This window comes from Cuculus canorus, chromosome 5, assembly GCF_017976375.1.
Source record: "Cuculus canorus isolate bCucCan1 chromosome 5, bCucCan1.pri, whole genome shotgun sequence".
NCBI lineage: Eukaryota > Metazoa > Chordata > Aves > Cuculiformes > Cuculidae > Cuculus > Cuculus canorus.
Genome location: NC_071405.1, coordinates 19,629,046 through 19,654,036, shown reverse-complemented (window position 1 = coordinate 19,654,036; position 24,991 = coordinate 19,629,046). Strand labels below are relative to the sequence as shown.

At 41.6% G+C, this 24,991-nt stretch overlaps 1 protein-coding gene across 2 annotated transcripts in view; it reads left to right on the top strand.

Annotated features, from left to right (window-relative positions):
- STON2 (stonin 2) overlaps positions 1-24,991 on the top strand; it is an 84,002-nt gene that overhangs the window by 27,592 nt on the left and 31,419 nt on the right. The window lies entirely within an intron of this gene.

Here is a 24,991-nt window from a genome sequence, read left to right as displayed (position 1 = left end):
ATTAGTTCTATGGCCACCAAGTCTTCAGCACCCTTGCTTCCACAAAGCTTGCCTGATGCCAAGAGCTTTTACAGAGCATAAAAAGAGCTGGTATGTCAGGACACAAAAGGAAAGAAGTACACCGCTCCAGAAGGAAGCACCTGCAGTATATGGGAAACTGTTCACCCCAGACTAAGGAAGATCAGATTTACTTCCTTCGAATAATACAGTTATCACAAGTCTGGCTGGCTGTTTTTATTTTAGAAAACTCTGCTTGTCTGAACCTCCAAGTCTGGAAACCACCAGTAAAAAGATGAGAGTAGGCAAGCTGGTATCATATGCCAACTGTTTGGAAGCCAGCATGGGCATCAGTTATGTTCTGATGAACTCGTGTCTGTTAGAGCGAAACATAGGAGTTTTGGTCTGGAGTGTGCCAGATGTTGATGTTCTTTGGTTTGGTATAGGATACCAAGTGGTGGCTATAGGCACTGGGACTGTCTCCATGTGAGCAAGATGAATGTGAGATGCTAAGTTCACATATAACATATAGGAGAATGAAAGGCAAAAGTGCTGCTGTATATCACTGGCTTTCTTATGGAATTATTTGCTATGTATGGCCAAAAGAGAAGTTGGTAATTCAGTACAAGCTTTGTATGCGATGTTCTTACTCCTCTTTCTTTCCCAGTCAGTCACAAACTGACATATTCATTTGCAAAACAGGTCCAAAAAATCAATCCAATTACCTATAGATTTTTAAAAGTGAAAAAGTGGGCAGTATAGGCTAAGCTATGTCATCAGCTAAAACATAAGGTAGACTATGTTAGTGGAAGCTGAAATAAGAAATGCATTGAGTCTTCCTACCACCAGGTATGGAGTTATAGCAAAAGGACAGCACAAACAAAGTGCATCTGTTTGTTCCTGTTTATAGGTTGCTCACAGCCCACCCCTCGAGGTGCCTGCTGGCATCAGACAAGGTTTGTGTAGATGAGGGAGCTGAGGACCTGGTGGCCATGGAACTGTTGTGCAGTTCTGGCTGCTTTTCAGTTATTCACTATGCCTTTATCCCACCCTCACAACGCATAAGTGGACAAAAATGCATGATCTCTTTCTTCTTTCCTTCCTTTCAACCCCTCTCCAGAAATGCAGTTAGTAAAACCTGACTTGATTCAAGCATTTGATTTGCATTTCTGTTCTCAAAAGACTGGCTGCTTCAGTCTGTAGCGGAGTTTGAAGGCTCCATCAAGGAAACAAATTAACATTTGCTTTTATCATGAAGGAAGAGAAAGGAATCTTCATGATCTATGTGGAGATGAAGTCACGTTAGCTGTAAGCCAGTATGTTGACTCCAAGCTTAAGTGTGACAGAGGGGAAAAGAAACCAGTTTCATTATATTGCTAAAAAGCCCAGCAAACATAAGAAATCTATTTTTTATCTACTTAGTGATGGTAAAAAAATTGTTTGTATAAAAGTAGCTTGGGTTTAATATTGTTTCAAGCAAGAAAAACCTATTGATGAGAAAAGTATGAAAAATTCTGCTTGGCGGTCAGTAAACTGATTTAGCCATGATGAATTATTATTGCCTGAACAGCACAGAGGAGAATCCAGGTTACTCTGTTTCATAATTTCACCACTTGTCTTGAATTTATCCTGCATGCAAAATGCTTGAGCATTGACCGCCTGTCAAAGTTTGGAGCACGGGGTTTTGTGTGGTAGCAGATGAAAGCCTGAGGTAGATCTGATTGTGGGCATACACGGAGCTGAGCCCCGGCAGTTAGAATGCATATCTTGGTGTTCAGGGCTGGTAGGCTCCAAGCAGGTGAACTAACATTACAACTGGCAAGATTTAAGTATAAAACAATTCCATAGGCTTGAGCTTTATCTAGTGCATGTGTTTATGTAAGAGATGACCTAGGAAGATATCTGAGACAGATGATAGAGACTTGAATGATCCCAGCCTCACAGTTTACCCTCAGTACAGGGGGAGCTGCAGAGAGTCTCCTGACTGATGGAGTTGTGATAAGTTCAGTGGTGTCCTGTAAAGGTAACAGAGTTCACAGCAATGAAGGTAACTATTGCACAAGCAGAGCTGAAAAAGATTATTTGCTTTTCAATCTAAGTGCATCTAGAAGATACTGCTCTTTATTGCCTGTACTAGTTTGAATTGTGGTACCAAGCAGCCTTTTATTTTGTCTTCATCTTTGTCAGTGTAGGGGGCTAGTTTAGCCTGCAGCATCTAGCCAATAAATTTGCATCAAGTGATAGCTAACTGCCCGTTTAACATGAACACGTTTATATGGTTATAACCACAAGCATGTTACAAGAGCTGGAGTTTCACTGTGTGCATGAAGCTGTATTTGGTGCTGGTTAAGTGGCCCATTGCTTCAGAGCTTCCTATCATGCATTGCCATGTTGCTCAGCTTAGGTCAATGAGCATGGAAAGAAGCAGGAAATTTTGGCATTTATGCTGTATTTTACAAGATAAGTAACACAGGCCATCTCTGTCACTGATACAATACAACTATTTATTCATTCTGAAGCACATGCCTGTCTCAGCTTTCAAGAAAGGCCAAATGGCCAAATATCTGCATGTCAGAGGAGCAAGGGAGAGACCTTCTTGTAGCTGTGATTATAGATCTGGAAGCACTAGGATCTGTTATGAGGTTTTCTGCATGTCACCATTCATCTCTAAAATAATTTTAATTTATATACATTAAAATTAAATATTGACTTGTATGCAAAATAATTATATATGATCAATACATATAAAATAAACAAGATCTATTTGCATAGATCATGATATAGTCTTTTATAAATGTAATAGAATATAAAATAAAATCTATATTTATGTAATAATGCTCTGTGCGTGTATATCTATAAGAAGCTGATCAGCCTTGTAGACACAAGTTCCTTGATAGCTATTTTAGGAGCATTGTTGCTAGTTCTGTTGTTTCTGTTGTGATTTGTATCTTAGGAGAGTTGCAGCTACACCGTGTTCAGTGTTGACTGTTAATTTGCTGACCAGTTGTTTGTTTGGCATTCTCCTGAAGCTCTGGGACTATTGGGATACTGAGAAAATTGCTATGTTGTTTTTACTGAGAACATCTGCATGTTTGGAAATAGAAGGTTGCATGTGTGACCCCTAACTGCTCAAAATCCATAAAGTTAGGTCACAGGCAGCTAATTCTGAGAGTGTTGTTATTTTCAAAGTAAATTGCATGGCTTAAGGGAGTTCTGCTGTTTTTATTTAGAAACTTGGAGATGACAATTCTGGCCAGCTTAGCTCCAGCTATTTCTTGAAGGTAATGGAGGGCAAATACTAACTTCTCCTGGCCCTTTTCTGCAGTAGTTCTCTTAGAAATGTTTTTTCTGTCAATGTAGTCAGCTGGATACTGAGCCCTGATATCATGATTGTGAAAACGGTGTTCTGTAAGCTTCCAATAAGTGACTTTAAACAAATTTTACAGTTGTGCAATGTGTTTGCACTGAGTGCCAGAAATGAGGCTACAAGCTCTGAAGATATTCCATGTTAATTACCAGAGCAAGGGGACAAATGCTGATGTTTTCCACCTTCCACCCGGAACTGCACTTGACTTATGCTGTGTAACTACTAACCAGCTTGTTCTGGTGTCCTAGTCCCAGACAAATGAAAAGATCTCTGTGTGTGAGCTTGCCAAAGCTAGTTGGAGAGACTGCAACGATGAACAATAAAACCCTTGCTTCAAGGAGGAGGGAATGCCAAAAGCAAATAGCACCTAAAATGTGTTCTTGTAAAACTCCAACCTCTAAGGACTAAATTCAGGAACAGAGGCAGGGTTTTTTTTCTTCCTTATGTCTGATGTCAGCTACCAGCTAGCAATTCAGGAGTTTTATATCCTAGTTATCATCCAATATTTTTTCTCAAGACATTTCTAACTTCTTTGAGTAATGCGTTGGTAGGACAGAACTGGGAAGCTAGGTCTAGATAATTCAGAGCAGTAGAATAGTCTTGAACCCAAATCAGGCCTGTATACTGGAAATCACCTCCTCTTCGACATTTCATGGCTGCTTTAAGAAATCCACAGTATCCCGGAGACCTCTGCAGCAGTGCTGAATCCTAATCCCTGTTTTGCAGTGAGGGAGCCTGCAGCTCAGTTGTGCAGGCTGAACCGAGGTGAAGTAGAAATGTTCTTTGACATATAGTCCAACGCCCTTCCTCTCTGAAGCAGCTGAACATTGCAGGTATAAGCAGTGGGCCAGAGTCACTGTCTCAGTCCCTCCTTATGGCAGGAAGGAAAGGCAGTAAATCTGTCAGGAGGAAGGGGAAAATGTTAGAATGAGGAAAGAACAAGTACAACAATATGTTAAGTTTATTTCTGTCTATAGAATATAGAGAATTACAAAATAAGCTTAGTCTGCAGTCATCTGATTCATAGACTTTAAGGTTAGAAGGGAAGACGATATTATTATCATCCAGTCTGGCCCCTTGTGTGTCTCAGGCCAAAGAACCTCACATAGTCATTTCTGCACATCCTAAGCAAATACTTTTATAATATTTTTTTCATTAATATCAACTGCAGCAAAGTTTGCCCCTGTTCAGCTATCTCCAACCCTTCTAAACTTCAGTTTCTAAAAGGACTTTCCTAGTGATAATACTTAAAGTGGAACTGAGATGTCACTGAGCTTAGCTCTGCCATCTCTTGTGTCCTCAGCTGGGGCAAAATGTGGTCTCCTAGCCTCAAAAGGTTCAGTATTTGCTCATCTATGCCCCAGAAAATAGTACTGATTAGTTATCTTCTCTATTACCCTGCCTGCCAAAGGAGTTGAAGCTGCTGTAGGATCATCAGATTCTTGCTTTTTCCTCAGGAATAAGGACTTTCAGTGTGCAGGAGGGGATGTGACATTGCTCTCATAGCAAGAAAGGAGTTAGAAGAAAGCCCAACAGGGTCTGCTTCTACTAGTTCCTACAAGGCCGTCTTATCCTGCTTACTCCTGTGAATTAGTCAGGCATTCCTCTCTCTTCCACATTCTGAGAACATCAGTTCTAAGACAGGGGAAGAGGCAAAGTGTGAGAGGAAAAAGGAATAACATGAAAGAACGGAGTCTGATTTTCATTATTGCTAAGAAATGTTTTAATTAAAAATATTTTATTTAAAAAAAATTAAGAATATTGTAATGTTGCTGTTTAACAGAGTGTTTTCTTGCCTGCTTGCCAGCATAGAATCATTTCTGATCTCATCCATGTCACTGGCCTTGTGCTGCAAACAGCTAAAGGAGCATCTCTTAGTTCAGATGCTGAGTTTTTTTCCTCATGGCTGTTCTGAAGTGCAGGCTACAAAAACAGTGGATTTATAGCAGAGTTATACTTAGTTATGGAAGAGCTAAGTGCTGAGCCTAGATGGTATTCTTTATGAATTTCACTCTTTCCACTCCTAGTCAGCTGAAGGGAAAGCAGACAGAATTCCAGTCCCAGTCATGAGACTGACCTGCTGAACTCTCTTTATATAGGTAATATCCCAAGAGAAGGTGGGTAGATGCTTTGTGGTTTATCTCATGCCAGTGAGGCAAACTAGGTGGTACGAAGCCCTCTATTTGTGTTTGTAAAGCTGTGATTCCTCAGCCACAGTGTTTATATTGGCTCCAGTTACTCTCTAATGTGGTGCAGAAAGCCTTCTCAGCTTTTGCTCCTGTTTGAATTAATCTTTCTTGGATGTGGTGACAAAAACTGTGCGCAGACTGAGGTCTCACCATAGTCTGGTATCAAGTTGTTACTGTTAACCTATTTTCTGGAATTCTCTCCTTGGTACATCCCAGGATCTCACTTTCTTTTGTACTAGTGCATCAGGCAAACGGCCTTTCACTATATTCAGAGTGACTGTGAATATCCTAGATGATTTTTCTCTTATACGTAATTGTTGCATTCCTTCATTGTAACAAGTGTATCTGTCTTTAAATGCATGATTGCCAACTTTATATTGTTTTTTGCATTTAATCTCATTTCTGTTACTCCAATCCCCTCATGATGAACAATTCCTTTCGGTAAGATATTCAGATCTTCCTTTATGTATCCAGTACCTCCTAAATGTGTGCATTCAGCAAATACCATTAGCATGTTCATTTCTGTGTCATGATGATTATTTAAAAACATGGATAAACATAGTTGTAATCATGTTGTTGTAATCAAGAGATGCTGCTCATAGCTGCTCTAAGCTAATATTTATCTTAAAACTCGTATCTTCCTTTTAGCTTGTTTTTCACTTCTATGTTAATACTGGTATGAGTCTCCATTATAACTCTTTCCCAGATGGCACCACATTAAATGCTTTTTCTAATACAGTCAGTTCTATCTTTTCTTTAGAAAATCAATTGTCAAACAAATCTGTTAGGTATGGCTGGAACAAACTACCTCTTTTAAATCTAACTTCCATTCCCGCTCCTATCTTCTACTTTTCACTTTTTCATTCCTAAGTCTTGCATACTATTGTAGTCAGACTTCCAGCCTCGTATTTTCTGAAGTAATTTTTACTCTTGTATATATAGAGAGAGTACCATAGAGTCGTATGGTACCCTCACTATCTGAACAGATTCTTTTATAATCCTTGTGACGAAAGCTGCAATTACATATGTCAGTTCTTTTAGAGTTTTGTAATGGAGCTTATCAGACCTCCTGATCTGAGCACAGTAACCTCTCCAAAATGTTTTCTGACCTCATTAATGTTAATTTCCGTTTCCACTCCCTCTTTTTAGTTATCTAGCCTGCCTTATCACTATTCATCGTTATTCTTATTAGAGTAGTGGCAAAGTATCGTTAGCTTTGGCACAATGTCTAGATGCGTTAGTGTTTAATTATCCCACAGCCCCACTTCCTTGCTCTTTATATATGCATATATATGGTTTGTTTCAGCTCCAGTATCTAACATTACCACCAAAGATTATTTCTGAGAAAGGTGGGGACCCTTGGGACCCGGCTTTCCAGGTAGACTAGTCCTGTATTGGCTCTATTGAGTTTTTATCTTCAATAAGAGCTCTAGTTGTAGGGGAGGATTAAACAGCAAAACTGACAATATAAGTAATCTCTGTAACACAAAGAGAAATAGCTTAAGCAACGTTAGACCATGGATGAAGCTAAACCTGTTTTGAAAATCAAATGATATGGGTAGGATACTTTTATTTCCGATTTAGGTGTCAATTAGTGTCTACATAACTAAACTAATGCTTGGGAGCAAAAGAAAGATACGCATCTTCAGCATTTATACGAGTGCAGTGGCACAAGCATATTGCCACATACTGTGCACTCTGGTCAGGTAAAGAACATGGAGAGGGGAGATGGAGATGGGCAGGGGTGGCCGATAGTGGAAAGAGAGGTTCTGTGCAAATGAGGGGCCTGACAAGCTGTGGATGTGGTCAGGAGTCCCTCTTGACCCTTCCTCTGCTTATCTACCTCTTCTTACTGCCTTCTGCTTCACCATGCTCGAGGATACAAGACCTGCCCCTGCAGCATCCCATACTTGGCCCTTCAAAGTGGAGGGTGTTAACAGAGGGGAGTTGAAGCCAGGGTCTGTTTTTGCCACAGGGAGGGGAGAAACAAGGCCAAGAAAGACGAGAAGAGCAAGAGCTGGATGGAGGCTTTCTGATCTGCCTGCTGGTAAGGGTGTGAGAACTGCTGCTTGCAGATGAAACTCCCATGCCCTTGGCAGGACTAGGGCAAGGATCAGAGGTAGGCATCAGCTGTTGGAGACAGAGCAAACAATCTCCATCCTTGGCACAGGGCAGCCAGCAATCTGCCAGGCCTGGCAGTCTAGTACCTTTGGCTGCCATTTACTTTTTGCTTGTAGCTGGCTTTGCATATGCAGACACAGACGTGCACAATGGCACTTAGAAGAAGCATAAACTCTCTAAGCATAGACTGGGGGATTCTGACCTCTGTGGCTGCAGCTGCTTTCGGGAATCTTCTCACTGGTTGGAATCTCAGTGTGGACGGTATTAGAGAAGGTGAGTGCCTGCAATAGACACTTTTTGGCTCCAGCCCTCGAGTTTGTTGGTAGTTTTCACAAATGTGGTAATTACAAAGCTTACTGTTTCCTTAAATATCCTAAGGCAGATTTTGGAGCAATGGAATAATTTAATCTATAAGCAGCATAAGCAGACAAATTAACCCATAGTTCTCTTCAATGCTGCATATCAAAAGTGAAAAGTAAGGCGTAGGACAACCTGAGATCAGCAGTTACTAACAAAGAGTAACTCTTAACAGGCATGTTGAAATAGGTGTTTCGGCAACTAGCTTGTTTTGATTATTATCTGAATGCAGACAACATCTAAGTTTAGACTTGCTGCTTTCCCAGGTTTCAGGTTATGTTAAAATGAACATTTAAAACTCTTGGTTTTCTGGCAACATGAAGAGGATGGCTTTCCACAGCAACATAGGTGGAGTTAGGGAGGGTAGCTCTAAGTCTGGATTCATAGAATCATAGAATACTTTGGGTTGGAAGGGATCTCTAAGGGTTACCTAGTCCAGTCACCCGAGTCCAACATCTTCAACTGGGTCACATTGCTCAACCTTATCCAACCTGACCTTGAATGTTTCCAGCGATGGGGCATCTACCACCTCTCTGGCCAACCTGTTCCCATGTTCACCATACTTGTAACAAATTTCTTCCTTATCTCTAGTCTCAATCTACCCTCCTTTAGTTTGAAACCATTGTCCCTTGTCCTATTGCTATTGTCCCTTTGTCATATTCCTATTTTGAAGGAACTGATCCTTCAAAAGTGTTTGCTCCCATCTTTCTTACAAGCTTCCTTTAAGTACTGGAAAACTACAATAAGGTCTCCCTGGAGCCTTCGCTTCTCCAGGCTGAACAACCCCACCTTTCTCAGCCTGTCCTCACAGGAGAGAGATTCTCACCCCTCTGATTCCACCCCTCTGATTTTTGTGGCCCTCCTCTGGACCTACCCGAAAAGGTCCATGGCTTTTCTGTGCTGAGGGCTCCAGACCTGGACACAGTGCTCCAGGTAGGGTCTCACCAAAGAGGAGAAGGGAGGCAGAATCACCTCCCTCAACCTGCTGGCCATGCTTCTTTTGATGCAGGCCAAGATACAATTGATGTTCTAGCCTGCTAGCACACATTGCCAGCTCATGGCCAGCTTTTCATCCACCAGTACACCCAAGTACTTCTCAACAGGGCTGCTCTCAATCCCTTCATCCACAAGCCTATATTGATATTGGGAATTGCCCTGACCCAAGTGTAGGACCTTGTACTTGGCCTCGTTTTGAACTTCACTTCTCAAGCTTGTCCAGGTCCCTCTGGATGGCATCCTGTCCCTCAGGTGTGTCAGCCACACCACTCAATTCAGTGTTATTTGCAAATTTGCTGAGCATGCACTCGCTGAGCATGGACTCCATCCTACTGTGTATGTCATTGATAGAGATATTAGACAGTGCTGGATTCATACAAACTACCAGATTGAGACTGATGCGGTAGATCTGTGAATCTTTGGAAAAGGTGATATATATGCCATGATGTCAATAACTGCAGATGTCTGATAGTAGTTAAAAGAATCTGTACAAGTGCCTGTATAAATCTCTATATGCAGAGAAGAGATACTTCACACAGGCAGCTGCTAAGCTTTACAACATCTTCCATGCTTTTTAAGTATGCCTCCAGTTTGAAATATATTTTATATATTTTTTTTTAAAGTATTTTATGTGATTGCATAATGATGAGAGTGGTGGTGATACGCACGTGTTCTTAAAAGAACTGTGTGGTAAGAAGAGTGTCAGCCTTGAAAGAATTTAAATAAATTCATGTCCTTGCTGAGAATATTCTTGATTCTGTTTATCCAAACATATAGCCTGATCCTCTTCCTGAGATGTCCAGCAGAAACGTTCGTACAGTGCAAAAAGCAGAAGGGTTTCTACGTTTTGTGCCTTTTGTGTTCAGCCTCCACCTAACTGTGCATTTGTGTGCTGTGTGGTAGGCATGAATCTTCCGGAGGGATTGGGATGGAAAGGAAGCATATGACAGTGCACAGGGTAAAGAGAGGCATGTGTTCCATCCGGCAAAGGAGAAAACTGGAGAGTGTCAGTGTATTCGACATGCCAGCTTTACAGCACTTCAGGGCAGCAGAGCATTGTCCCAGGCACAGCAAGCTGGCTCTGGAAGTGGGACACGAGGTTGGCACAGGGTGGTTTGCTGTGCCTCCTCTACGGCAGGCCCCAGTGGACCAGAACTGGGATCTGGGTGGGAAAGCTTACACAAAAGAAACAAGGAAGCTTTACTGGAAGCTTTACTTTTGTGAACTCATCAGTCCTTTTCCCCAGATTGATTTGTTTGTTCAGGCTTGGTTGCCTCCAGCAACACATTAGCATGAACTATGGTGTATCCTGGGAGACCTGCAAGATTCCCTGCAAACATTTTGAGCGCTTGTCTCCAAGGAGGGAGAAACGCAGAGGCGCTTCACCCTCTAGAGGCAGTTGCATACACATAGTTTCCCTTTGAATCCTGGTGTGTCTCTTCAGCGAGTGCTCTAATTGGACTCCACAGCCTTCATCTTGCTTCTTTGTCTCAGTCAGTAGAATAATCTTTTCTTGGTAAAGCCACCGAGCTGCACTGGTTTAAAGGCTGTATTTGAAATCAGGCAGTCTGCTATGCTTAGCTGTGAAGGTTTCAGCAGGGCTGTGCACTTGTTACCTCTGTACACACAGGTCAGTCCTTTCTGGTGGTAGACTTTGGGCTTCCTGGGTATGTCTGGCCATAAGGTTAAATACAGATTGCATCATTCATGAGCAGGTTTCTGCTTGATTTAGCACGGCTACAAAAGCAGTGAAGACACTGCCATAGTCATGACAACACGAGTATGTACTTGGCACTCTACTAAGATCATACATTTCTACTAAAACCTATGTCACTGTAAATTCTTTAATATAAACAAAGGGTTATAAGACCCATTATGCAGTCAAACCCTGTAGGTTATGCTTTCTATCTCTGCTCAGTTTGAAATTACAGGACTCTGATTTTCTTTGGAAATCTGCTTCAGTTCCCATGGCTGTTTTGTGTCCTGAACTCCAGGGATCAGCTTATTTTTCACAACATAGATAAAACATTATGAAAAGCACTTAATTTCTTGATTAGTCATGTATGTGTCTAGAAACGAGCAGCATCAGATGAACTGGTTTCCTGTTAAGTTCAAGACAGGTTAGCTAAGAGAGGTCAGTGCTCCAGTAGCTAAGGCATCAACACCAGATGGCAGGCATCTCAATAACAGAGTAGAGTTAGAGGCAAGGCACATGAGTGTTCCCACGAGAGTGGTGTTTGTAGTAATGGAGGAGCTGGTAAGAGGTGGAGGGGTTTAAGGAACTACAGAGAAGGTGCCTTGAGTGTGATCTGCTTTCATCACGTGCTTCCGTTTGCAAGAGACTTGGATGCTGAAGAGCCATGCAGTTTCTTCAATGTACTGACATTAAGGCTGACTGCATTTTGAAGTGGAGGACGCTGGGTGCAGCTGATTTCTAGATGCTGTAATGGAGAGTGGTGTGCATGCTCACAGCCATACCCATTGCCCTGCAAGGCTGCCCTGTACCTGTGCGGAGCTCCACCCTCTGTCCCCCTGCCAAGCTGCTCCTGGCCTGGCAGGGGACTGGGGTGCTGCTGGGGTGAAGGGGTTAGCTGTGCTCTGCTTTGATTGACAGTCCAGCTGCATCCAGAGCACAAAACCAGTTTGTCTCGGGCATCTGAGCAATCCAAACCTGAACTAATGGAGCAAACAGGTGTCAAAGGAGAAGAGCATTGCCTGAGCTAGTGGCTTCTTGTCTGCTGGATAAAAAGAAAAGCAGGTCAATAGGATTCATCCCTCATCAGATGCCAGGAAGAGGAGTTAGTTTTCAGTGAGAAAAGACACTTGAGATTAACCCATTATTGCCTAGGGCTTGCTTCCAAGGAGATCTCAAGTCAAACAGCATGGGACCTGGTCCAGGTAGGCTTCTCCTCCCAGACCTGATAAATCCATCTCAGGTGCCTCTTGATTTCTTTTTCCGGGGACAAAGTTAGAAGAAAATATGAGGACAGATGACTAGTGTATGCTTTTTCTGCATTTGTATTCAAAGTGGCTCTTGAGCCTCCTGGCTGTTAGTACTTTCTGAAGAGAAAAGGGAAGTCAGCAAAGGCTTCCTGGTGAAATGCAGCTTTGTTTCAGGTACATAATTGTAAATGATACTGCCTTCTTACATGTTCTTGCAGTTCTAAGGGTAAAAGACTATTTCTTATTTGCTGATCTTAGAATACACTTTATAGAAGTGTACATTCTCAGACGTGACTGTTGTTTCACGATATGAAGTTTGTACTTCAGTTAATGAAGTCCATGCAGTGCTCTGGAATAATTTTGGTTGGAAACTGCCATCCTGTGTGTAGGTAAGACCATCAGTGAGATCATTCTTTTCCTCCAGAATTTCCATCGTTACAGTTTTAATAGATTTTAGTAAAGCACTCTAATACATTTTCTGAACAACCCAACAGCCTTTGTGTTATACAAACTGCACTGAAACACCATCTTAACAAAGCAAAGTAAAACTTGTACCTGTATGGGCTTAATCCGAATTTCTAATGTTTTCCACAATTTCTTTTGCTATGTTACATCACTTTTATGCAGCTGCATGTAGATAGATGCTGGACAGAGATAAAACTTTGCCTTCAATTGCTGAAATCTCAAAAATCCATTACCTAGCTCTAAGAATTGTTCTTTCACCCCCAGGGTCCCTTTTCACCTTCCTCCACCTGAGGATTTTCTCTCTTCCTGTCTATTTTTAACTCTTCTGAGTGCTACATTACTTCTTTTCCATTCTAATTTAAAATAGATGCTTAAGAAGTGTGATGTAGATGGCTTTTTCTACTGGATGAACTTGCTGCATCTTGCCTCCTGGCAGTGAAGGTAGAATGAGTAAAGGGACTGTCATTCTCCTTTACTTGGCAGAAGGCTCCTCTGCATGCAAAAGTTCTTCATATTCTGCTTAAGAACTTAAATTGCTGTTTATTGACTGGATAATTACAGTAACACTGTTGCAAGGTAATGAAGTAATGGTACTCTCTGAGAAGATACCACTTCTAGCAGTAGTTAAGGCGATACTGAAGTATGCTAGAGTGTCATTTAAATTTCATCGGTGATGATATTTTTTGGACACTACAGGAATCTGGAACTGTAATGTTTTTGTAGCTGTTTTCTCTTTCTGCAGCGTGCACTAGGATTTCAACTCTTGTGTCTGGATTTCTATGGTTGCATAAGAAAAGGATGTTATCTTGAAATCTTGAAAATTCTGTTTTCTGGATGAAAAAATTCTGAATATTTTAATTTTTTCAAAATTTGTTAAATCGTTCACCTACCCACCCACCCCACCCAAAAAAAAAAAAATAATATTTCCTACACTCAATATGACCATGACTGCAGCCACTTGGGAAAATGCCACTCAAATCGGTGAACACATTTTGGAGGCAACTGATCGTCATGCTTTACGGTGTAATTACCTTCTGTGCAACATGCTAGGGAACTACATAATACAAGAAAAATTGATGGGAGTTGCACTGAACCTGTCCTATAACCAAAAATAGAGTGTAACATAAGTTCTTGTGACATTTTTAATCTAATTGCATAATAATTATTGGGACGCAAATATTCCTTGCTATTTTTCCTCAAAAATTTAAAAACCTCATAGTCCTTTTATGTTCCTTTAGTTTTTGTTTTAAAAGCCTTCAACTCAGAAAACCACAGCTCTGTCTGGAACTGTATTTTTTTCATATAAATGGAGTTGGCTTTGTGATATGTTTAACAAAGCCAGCTCTGACTTTGACTCTGTGCAGTCAAAAAGGAAGATGTTTAAAAAGAGGAAAACACAGTGGTTAATATATAAAACTGTTTAAGATCTCCCAGGTATACACAAAATCTGCCAGTATAGTTTATTTTAAAGTAAATTTCAAGTTGACATCTGTACAAAATGGTGAGCAAGTGGTGAAAATGGTGACAGTGTGAATTCCATTGAAAAATAACTGCTAGAATCACTAAAGCAATGAACTGAGACTTGAATGTGGCCATGGTATGTTCCTTGCTATCTCACTGTCTGCTGTGATGAATGGCAGGACTGTTGATAATTCTCCTTATTACTAGCACTGTAAGGATAAAGTCATTTTTAATTCCTGTGATGAGGTAAGATGGTGGGAACAGTGAAGATCCTCCAGCATAATTTTCTACTCTGTGGTTTCTTCCGCAGGAGTTTGAATACAAAGGCTGCCTTTATGAACTGTGTGTTTATTTTCCTCGGCTTCTCATACTTTATAATTTGTCTATGAGTTTTAAAAAGCATCAAATAGAGCAGAGCTTAGAAATCAGCACCCTTTGTGTCCTATTGAAAGCAGAGCAGCCCTTCCTCCTTAGGGACTGTAGAGTTCTTTGCTAATAAGGCTGGCTGAACAAATCTTCATTAAGCTTCATGTTGCTGGGCTGGAGAATTTATTTGGCCCCATCGTCTGTTCAGACCATGACCTAGACAAATGAACCGTGATGCCTCAGATTTGAAAAGTCTTTGTTTGGCTTCTTGCATTCTTAACACAAATAGTAGCTCTGTAGCCCTTCACCTTAGGCAAGGTGAGAGTCTCACCATCTCTGGGTGTAACCACTGCTCTCAAAGTAACTCAGAGCATCCCTCAACTGATTAAGTAGCATGTGATTTTAGCCATGGAATTCCCAGTCCCATGGAAATGAGTGGCAAATGAGGATAAAGCTGGTTACACCTAGTGGTCATAGTGAATCTATACTCTCTGTGCTGGCAACCTGCTAGGGAACTTAGTAGGCCAAAATTTCCCCTAAATTCTAAATTGGTGTAAAGAAACTCAGCTATGCAATACATCTGTCATCAGGGTGACTGATGCTTTTCTCCACTTCCAAACACTGGTCCAGATGTTCACCACTTCTTTTTTCAACCAGGAATAAGTTACAATAGGTGTGACTTCTGTCTATCAAAATAGATTGCACACGAGGTTTTGATTAAAAATCGCCTTCCACTTGAAGATAAAGTTATTACAAATAATATCTAATAAGGCAGACAGCTTTTTGTAATAGTCATTAAAGTCTTAGGACTTGTTTCACAAATATGTCATTCCATGAGCATGTCAGAGTTTGCTTTGCTCCAGAAGAACGAAAGGCCAGAGTTGTAAATTTTGTTTCTTCATCATAAATCCTGAGGATGATGCATTTACTTTGGCACTGGTCTTGCTGCTTCTTCAAATTATGTCTCTGTTCCCTTCAGTGTTACTGTACTGGAGGGAGTGGTATGATTTCCATTTATTATGGTCAGGAGTTAAGACTTGAAGTTTCTTCCCCCAGGCACAGGCTTATGCAGCACTGGAGCCTTTCCCTTTTCTGTGCCTTAAAGTCACAAGGCAGTGAAAGCATGGAACAGGTGAGCCAGAGTGCTTCCTTTATCTGTATGTCTGTGCATGTAAAAATATACATTTCTAGGTACATGTGTGAGTGTATAGATGCTTTTATTAGTAGATTCGTGCAGGACATCAAACAGAAATGTAAGTCACATTTCTCTGTTGCAAGAGATGGGCAAGCATCAGACAAACGTGACCAAGTGGCTGTTGAATCAGACAGGTCTAAACAGTGCTACAAATAATACCCCTGTCTCACCCCTGGCTTTCTCACCGACCCCTCTCCCTCTCTCCACACACACACAGATCCAGGCCGTCTCAGTGCCTAGCATGGATTGCTTTGCAGCAGGAGCTGCACATTGGTCTGTGACCTGTGAACTTCTCTACACACTCTTCTTCTCACAGACCTTAAACGCTTACTGGCAAAGCACTGCTTCAACCATGTGGGAGCACATAACAAGCAGAAACCCATCTGAGACCAGGTCACACAGAGTTCCCAGGTGTTAGTGGGTTTGACTACTCATGTTTTCAATCATGAGAAGCTCTATTTACCTGACTAGTGCCTGGATTGAGCTAAGTGTTGTACAGCTGAGGATTATCTGATTTGCAGTTAATCTATCCTCCCAGTGTATTTTGATGTCTTTCATTCCTTATGTGCTTTTTTACTTTGATCCTGACCTAAACCGTCTTGTCCTGCCAGTATGGTACTCCATAGCCTTGTTCTAGCCCACTGAGGTTTAATTTTGCTATCTTTTCTTCCCAGGTAAAAGATCTTGGGATGGCTGCTCTTTAGAAGTTGCTGGTTGCAAGATAAACACAAGCCAAATGCAGCTGACAGTGGATGGTTTTTAGTTTAATTGTGCAGCTGGGCTTGCTTCCTTTTCTCTTTCTTAACTGCTGCAGGATGAACACAGGCCAGCAGTGACAAGATACAGCTTAAGACCAAGTCCTTATTTGTTATCTATACCTCAGATGCCTCAGGTAACAGTTGAAACAGACTTTCATCCAGATTTCATCTTTTGTAAGGATGAATATGAATAAAACCTGATGAGCTGTGATGAAAAGTAGACCTTGTCATGGGTAGCTGGGAGAGTTTAGGGACTCTTTGACGGTTGTTCTTCAGTGAGATCCATTAGGCTGTCAAACAGGCGGTAAAAACTCCACTGGTTAGCTAACTACAGCAATATCTGGCAAAAAGGGTGGCAGGCATCGAAAGGACAGTCTTGGATGAGGTAGACTAGGTACCCAGTATTAAGGAGCTGGTTTTAGTTTTCTTGCCAGGGTTGTTGGAATAGTACCTTGGCCATACTGGTTTTGACAGAATTTCCATGAAGACCCAAGGTGGGATTTTGACGGACTGGACTCCAACTGGCAATAGCAGGGCAGGTTGGGTCCTTCTTTAGGATGAAGGACATGAAGCTCACATTAGTTCTTGGGTAAACAAGAATAGAGTTGAACCTGTTTCCCACAGCCAAGCAGAGAGCCTGAGTCACTAGCCTAACAGGCATTTTAGTATGTGTTTATCCTTCTGATTCTTCACACAGGCTGTCGAGAGTCTTTAGGTGTTCAGCTTAGAGATAAGAGAAGCATTTTAATGCATGTATTTTTTGGAATGCAGATTTTTTTTTCCACAAATCTGATTCTACTCCTAATTAGAGTTGATTGCTGTGCACTTTTAAAAGTTTTTATCAGACAAAGGGTCAAGAGACTTAATACCACGTGAAGAAAAACCCCTCTGTTTCCTGAGAAACAAGTTTGCTTCAGTATGTCCATGACATCCCAGCACCCCATGCTGCACTCTGTCTTGGTGGCCAGATTAATTATGGACTTTAATTGGGAACAAGAAACAAAAGAGAGAGTCTAGGGGAAGATGACTTCATCGGCCTGCTCATCTTACATTGCTGTTTCACACAAAAAGATTGAGGCAACAGACAGAACAGCAGACAAAATTATCTACATGAAGGTTTCCCTTGGCTGAGGAGAGGGAGGATAAAATGAGAAAAGGATCATTGTTCATTTGGAAAATCACAAGAGTAGGTTTGAATTTTTGTGTTTCCAGCCAGGGTGTTGGTTTAAGACCCGCACCTTTAACAGTTTTTATTTTAAGCTTGGCAAATTTCTCTATCTCACTCTGTCTTAGTCTCAACTTGCTACAAGCCAGGGAATTTTTAGCCTCTGCAAAACAAAAAGTGCTTTTTCTTACACTGATAGAGAAAGCCCTCTCTGCTATATAAAGCTGTTACAACAAGGTGCAGGTGGGAAATGAGTAGTGATGGTGTTGCATAATGGATGCCTGCATGGTTTGCAAACCTGTGGGTGCTAGAAAAAAATGTTCCAGCTCTGCCATTAGTTATCTAATTTCAGGTGAGTACCATGGGCTCAAATTTGCAAAGGCCTGGGTGGAGGGCTGGCACAAGCCGGAACATTAGGTGGCCACTCCTAATTCATTTGTCTTCCTGTGGACAAACATCTAACCACTGACTCCGCCCCCTCACCTGCCCATACAAATGTGCCCCATTAATTAAGGCAGTTGTGTCTCTTCAGCAGGCTGGCAGGCACCAGCTTTATTTCATGCTGTACTGCACCTTCCCCACCTGAAAGGCTGCTGTACAACACGCTTGTCCCTACAGTTCCTATTCACATAGTCATTCATTACCTTTTGCTGTTAATTCAGCGTACTTACAATTATTTCTGTACTGATTTATTTTAATGGTTAAATGTTAAATCAATAATTTATTTGTAAGCCAGATACTTTCTGGCATGATTTTCAAATTACCCAGATAACTTTGCCTTCAAAGACATTGTTTTTTTTTTCCTTAGTGTGTCAAAATCCCAAATAGATTTTGTTTCCCCATAGTAACCACTAAGGGGAAATGAGAAAAAAACCGAGTAACCCTAGAAGTGTCACAGCAGAGCGGAAGATTGCTGGCTATGCTCAGAGGCACTGACAGATTGTTCCTGTGGTTTTCAGTCTTACATCCAAACTGCTTGGGGCAAGGGTGAGGGCAAGGACAGACAGCATAGGCTAAAATAGGACGTTTGGGAAGACCTAGAGATATATTTGGCAGGTGGAGCACTGGCTATTTGGTGCATAGGTTTCCTTCCTTCATTTGGCTTTTGTAGGAAGAACTGGCAAGAACTTCCTGGATCATGAAGTCTAATCCCCTGCTATCACAAATGGATGTATCCTGTTATTGCTGTCATAAATCTGCCTTGTTTGGTCTTTAAAAACAGAAGTTTTATGCCCTTCATTTTCCTTCTGTAAGACTGTACTAGAATTTCATATACTTTCAGTGATCAGAAGTCACCCTCTAATTTCTGTCCTTTCATCTGAGAGAGACATAGGAAAATATTTCCAAGAAGGTGCAAAAGTAGAGATTAAAAATGACTGACCGACTGACTTCTTTAAAATGTGGCAAGTACTTTGCATTTAAAAATAATCTCCTTATTTATCCTGGAGTAAACTCAAAACACTTTACCTGAGGGGCCAAAAGAAAATATTGGTCCTAAAACCAGCTAGTGTCTGAAGAGTTAACTAGACACAGTGATTCAGCTGCTGACATAGGGAGCAGCCTGCCACATTTCTTGCAAGGTGATCAGTTGAAATATTTTTGGGTTGGGTTTAGTCTAGTTTTTCTGCCCAGAAAAGGTAGCTTTTCTATGAAAGGAGAAAAAACATAACCTTGCTATTTTGTTTGGCACTGTTTAACATGAAGTTTCGCGCCCATTCAGCCTGCTGCTTCCAGCTTTTCTGTCCATTTCCCACCTCCTGCTTTTCTGGGTGTGCCAGATCTGAACGTAACCTGCACATTTTTTCATCTATCCGCCCTGCCTACCCGGCAGAGAGGGGCTGATTGGCAGGCGGCGAGCCACAGCTCCTGCTCCAGCACGCAGGGTGCATACCTCCCCACTCAACTCCCACAGCAGGCAGCCATGGACAAATGCAGGCAGAGGCAGCCAGCCGGACGAGCACGCCAGCGGCTGGCACTGTGAAACTAAAGTTATCTGAGCCCTGGGTAAGTGCAACGAGGAATGAATCCGTTCACCTGAGCGGTTTTTAGGGGTTTGTATTGATGGGGTTTTATATCTTCATTTAGAAGAAAGGTACTATAGTAGCAGGGGTTGATAAGTGCTTGAGTAGGCGGGTGGGTAGACGGAAGGATGGCTGTTGGATAAACTACAGAGAGAGAAGACTGGAAGTAATGTCTCAGTCCATGAAGTCTAAGGCAACTTCAGCATGATACCACTGATGTAGGAAAATAGTATTTACACAAAGAGTTTGTGAAAACTGGTACGATGAAGCAGAGGGTTGACTTTTGGCCCTCTAGGAACAAGTGATTAAAAAGGGGATTGTAAGTTGTATGCTCACGACTAAATCAGCATGTGATATCCTCCTGTGCTTTATTCATAAGTGCCTACTGCACTGACACAAAATGCACCGTGTTTTAAAGCCAAGGAGGATGTGGGGGAGGAGGGCAGTTTGGTTCATGAACTTTTGTGGGAGGTTATTTCTTTTTGGAGGAAAAGTAGTCTGTTTCCTTGTTGATAAAAGCTTCTCTGTGGTATAAGAAGATAAACTGAAACATACAAGAAGAGTTATATTAATTTTCTCCAAATATTGCTGAAGGGATAATGGAAATCTGTGTCTGTGCCCACTGCGGTGTTCAAGAAAGGGAAGGTTTGGAAGCAGGTTTTGCTGCGAGATTAACAGCTCTGAGCTGCTCTGTATAGAATTTCAGTGGGTGAGTGAGCAATTCAGATTCGTCAAGCGCTGCATTGTTAGAGGACCTCAGTGTTTTGGTATTTGTTGAAAAGAGAGAAATGTATTGCCCTGGTGTACAGAGGAACAAGCAGCTGGATTTACAAATAAGTGTACATTTGGAACAGAGTTCTGAAGTGCAAAAAGCGAAATTCAGCTCACTATATTGTGATCTATTAGAAATGTTAATTTGATGCAACTTCTTTTTTTCTTTTCTTCCTCTGTTACTTTTAAACAGCAGTTTGTACAGCAGTGTAATGTTTAATAGCATGTATGTCCGAGCACTTTGAGATCTGGTTGTGTGAGGGCATCCTCACAGATGTATTTGACCTCCTGAATACTGGCCTGGTGTTCTTTTTAACTTTGACTTTACATTCTTCACAGCCAATTCCAAAATGCTCAATTCTACATCAACTCTCTATGCTTAATCTTGTTACATTAATGTTTTTCTGTGAGGGAGCAGTATATCAGCTGTTCCAGCTATTTCTAAATGCATCACACAAAAAGGTAGTAAGATGGAGCTACTTAAATAACCAACTTTTTCCCAAGGAGATTAAAAGGTCAAAAATTTTTAAAGCAAACATGTTGCTGGAGCTTCTGTGTATCACAAACCATAGTGCTCCCCCAGTTTAGTTCCTGTGAGAACTAGACTAATCTTACCTGCCTAAAGCACTCCCATGACATGGGACTTCAGTGTGCACAGTTTTTGGTAGATAGGTTCAATGGCTAATTGCTTCTGCTGTTAAAACTCTGCATGATTTCTAATCTCGGTTTCACCAACTATCACATATCACTTAGTAGATTGCAGTGAATTTTCTTTATAATTGTCTGTGTAGGTGCTTACAGGCTGATTGTTCCTGAATCTCCCATGGAGCAGATTAAATAGATTGAGCTTTTGTCTTTTGCTGCGTGGTAGGAGTTTTATTCTTCTGTAATTGCTGTGGATCTTTTCTGAACCCTCTGCAGTTTTTCTACATTCCTGAATTCTGGACAAAACATCTGGTCATACTGGTCTACCAGGAACCAGGCTGTGCCACATATGCAATTGAAATTATTTCCTTTCTCCTTCATGTTTCTGTCATCCTAAATCCTAGTATTACATCAGTTCTTTTAGCCTCAGGATTGTACCAGAGGTGATGACCATCCGAATCTTTTCCAGAATCACTGCTTCTAAATGTGCCCTCCATCCCTTTAACATTGCCCTACCTCCCTCTGGCCCTTCTAACCTGAGTGAAATCCATGCACATTATTCTTAAGTACATATTGTTGAACAGACTGATCATAGTAAAACACATGTACAGACCACAGTAATTAGATGGACAGAACTATTTCCATCTAAAAGTGATTCCTACTGGCTCAGTGTAGCAAGAGAGGCTTCTTTTTCTCTCTTTGTCAAAATTGCCTCTTACAGAATACAGTAGTTCTGCTTTACATCTTTTTTATCTGCTGCAAAGTGCAGACAACCTAACCAGCCAAGGAGTGTCTTCACTGAGTAGGGAAATCTGCTTGGCATCTGGCCATCCACAGGTAGACAGGGTGATCCCCTTTCCAGGTGGTCCCATGCTAGGAAATGGGTGAATAGATTGAAAGAATCTTTTCCTTCACAAATTTCTACTTCAAAAATTTAAGCCAAACTCCAGAGCTTTTGAGAAGCTGGAACCTGTTCACTTCAGCTTAGCTTATTGTCTGTTTTGCAGCTGCCTGACCATGCTGGTGATTCCAGCTGGGATCAACAGCGAATCACTGAAATAGTCTCTGGAATGCTAATCCAGGACACTTTCTGTCCTGACCTGAAGTTCAGGTACTCTTATGAGAGCTCCTGTTCTCAAGAGATTTTCAGTCAGCTTTGCAGGCCAAAAAGATGATGCGGAAACTCTCAGACTTCGGCATGCTTACATAAAAGTAGTTTACAAACTTTACAAGCAGCATCCTTGTTTTCCTCCGAGGGAATCAAGAGTAAGACTGCTTTTGACTGAAAAGGGAGTTGCTTTGTCTCTGCTGGAGGTTGTTCACTAGTCTGTATCTGGGCTTTACAGTGAATAAAAAGGGAAGGAAGAGGCTAACTAATCCTTTTTTCTTGTATTTTCTTTTTTTTCCATCAGAATCATAAAGAAAAAAAGTCTTGCTATCACAAAAAGCAAACAGAAGTTTTCCTTCTGGACAGCAGATCTTAGGTGTGGACCATGCAAATCTGCATACACTAAAGCTGTGTATATCGGAGCTGAGAGAGAAAAGGTAGTTAAAGTATATGGGATTCCAGTAGCTGCCCTGAATTTACAGAGGGTAATGCTACCAAACTGTCTGTACTTATTCTTTGTACTCGGGAAGCTTTTGCCACTTCCATTCAATGACTTGCGAACGGTCATTACTGTAGCATGCTGTGCAGGAGAAAGAGAGAAAATAGGCAGGAGTGATTCTTGCTGTATGTTAAAGTTGCAAACCCACAACTTGGCAACCCTGATCAGCCAGAGCTTCCTGGAAAATAACCACAACCAAGGACATCGTGGGTTTCTCCACTCACCTTGTTACTTTTTTTTCCTGGTGGACCCAGAAGGATATCCATTCCAGGCATGCCTCGTTTTTAACCTGTTTGGTGCTTGTTGTTTTGATCTATTCCAAATTCTGTAATTAGCATCAGAGCTTGTCTGTGCAAGCAGTTACTCCAGAGGAACGCCTTTGGTGACCCACCCTGCACCAGGAGCGCCCTTAAATCTGCTGTTGCCACTATCTTCCCTGCCTGGAGGAGACACCGTTTATCCCCAGCATAGAAACCCGGCCTCCTTCGCTGTGCTGGGAGAGGGCACACAGGGGTTAACATTTCTCCCTTCCCATGGATGTCTGAGCGCAGTCCCGGCCGGGCGGTGGGGCAGCCCGTGGTCCTGCCCATCCACCCGCTGCCATAGCAACAGGTTGGGAATGCCTCTGTCTCGGACATCCCTGCCTCTCTGCAGAAATGCCTGGTTTGCAGACAGCTTTATTGTCTGCTGGACAGTTGTCTTTCTATCAGCTCCCACCGAGGCAGCCTTTTTTCCGAAGACAAAAGACCCGACACAAAGAAGGGACTAAACAGGGCTAAAAGCTTAAAGGAGGGGAAATTACTTTAATTTACATTTTAACTGTAGGGGAGAGAGAGGAAAAATAATTTTGTCTGTTCCTGAAGGAGGAGAGAGGCATAATTAGGTTTTGCTGGCGTTTGGGTAATTGTTTCCTGATGCCTCATGAAACTATTTACAAGAAGACTGGCTGGTCCACTGTGGCACAGTTTTGACCCCAGAATAGTCAAGCTGCGGCCATCTGACAGCTGCTGAGATCCTATAATAGAAGAGTTGGGTTTCAGTTTGTGAACCAATTTCATATCCCAGATCGCCAGCAAAATTTACCCCAAAGAACAGTTTTGTTCACATCCAGTTCAGAGAGCTCAAGCACAGGTTTTGCCATGTGACAAGTACATCTCTTGTTTTCCAAGGTTGCCCCCTTCCGTTGCCATGCACTGATGATGGGGAAATTCAGGTGGGAGGATACTGCTGAGTTAGTAAATTCAGGATTTAATCTTCTAAGCTGTCGGCATTTCTAGAGCATTAAGATTCTGGTTCAGATAAACAGACTCCTTTTCAGTGCAATCTCTTTCCTTATCCCAAGCAGAAACATGATTGCATTAAGCCAGAGCAAGGGCAGAGTTCTCCATCATAACTTCAAACACTCATTTGCGTGTTCCTTAATAAATCCTACCAGAAATACCATTTCACAAAGGATGTTAAATTCAAAGCTTTCCATAAGGTGCATGTCCTTCTCTATGTGACTGGCCTTTTTCTTTACACCATTTGACCTCAATGTGACATAGATGGGTGGTACCAACCTGCAAACTGGGGAGATGCAGCACAAAAGATCAGATTAGATCATGTTCCTAAGCCTCATTAGGTATTTCTTCTAAGCTTGCTAATCTAGTAGCAGTCAGTTGATGGCACATTTTCATCTGACATCCATTTCTGACATTTTATTAAAGTACTTCACCCACCATACACAAGTAAGCCAGCAGGCAGATAAAATCATTCCCATGGCCTTTTTCTGTAATATACTGAAACAATTCTGCAACATTATCTCCTAAGAAAAAAATCTGACTTTCCTAGGAAGCGATCAGCTTATTTCTTGAAATGTTAATATATAATGGTCACTGGTGAACTGAAGCAGTCATTCTTGTCCATAGCAGTCGCGGGATTCTTAAGGCAGCTCCTCTGAAATTTCTAGCACCAGTCAGTGCCACTGTATAGTAAGATGTTGCATTAGAGTACTTTAATTACCTGTTAAGTGTTTGTTTTCCATTCATTTCTTGAACGTCCATTTGGTCTATTTATAGGAATACATTAATAACTATTTTTCATTTTATAGTCTAGATACCATTCTTTTTATGTTATCTTATTATCTCATGTTCCTTATTTATCTAATCCCTGTTGTTTCCTTTAGGCAGACCTGGGTTCTTTCAGGGCTCTTCTGCAAAATCTCACATGGCCCTTCAGAAAGCTGTGCTTTGTTTACAGGGCACAGCAGCTGTGGGGCCCCTGTTGTTTTCCTTCACATCAGTCACATTCAGTGCTCAAGCTCTTGTCTCTCAGCTGCCACCAAACTAGCTACACAGTTTGGTAATACAAGCAGTAAGGTTTCCTATTGCATTGTCCATCTCCCTCCCCCCACAATCTTGTCCCATACCCTGAAGACTCCTATTTCTCATCCACATTTCAAATGCAGCATTTTATTTCTATTTAGCTTTCTGTGGTGTATTTCATACAGGGATTGCCCTGATGCTATCAGAACTCTGTCCCACCTGGCCCCTGTACCCTGCCTAGCTCCTAGTAAATGCTACCCCAGG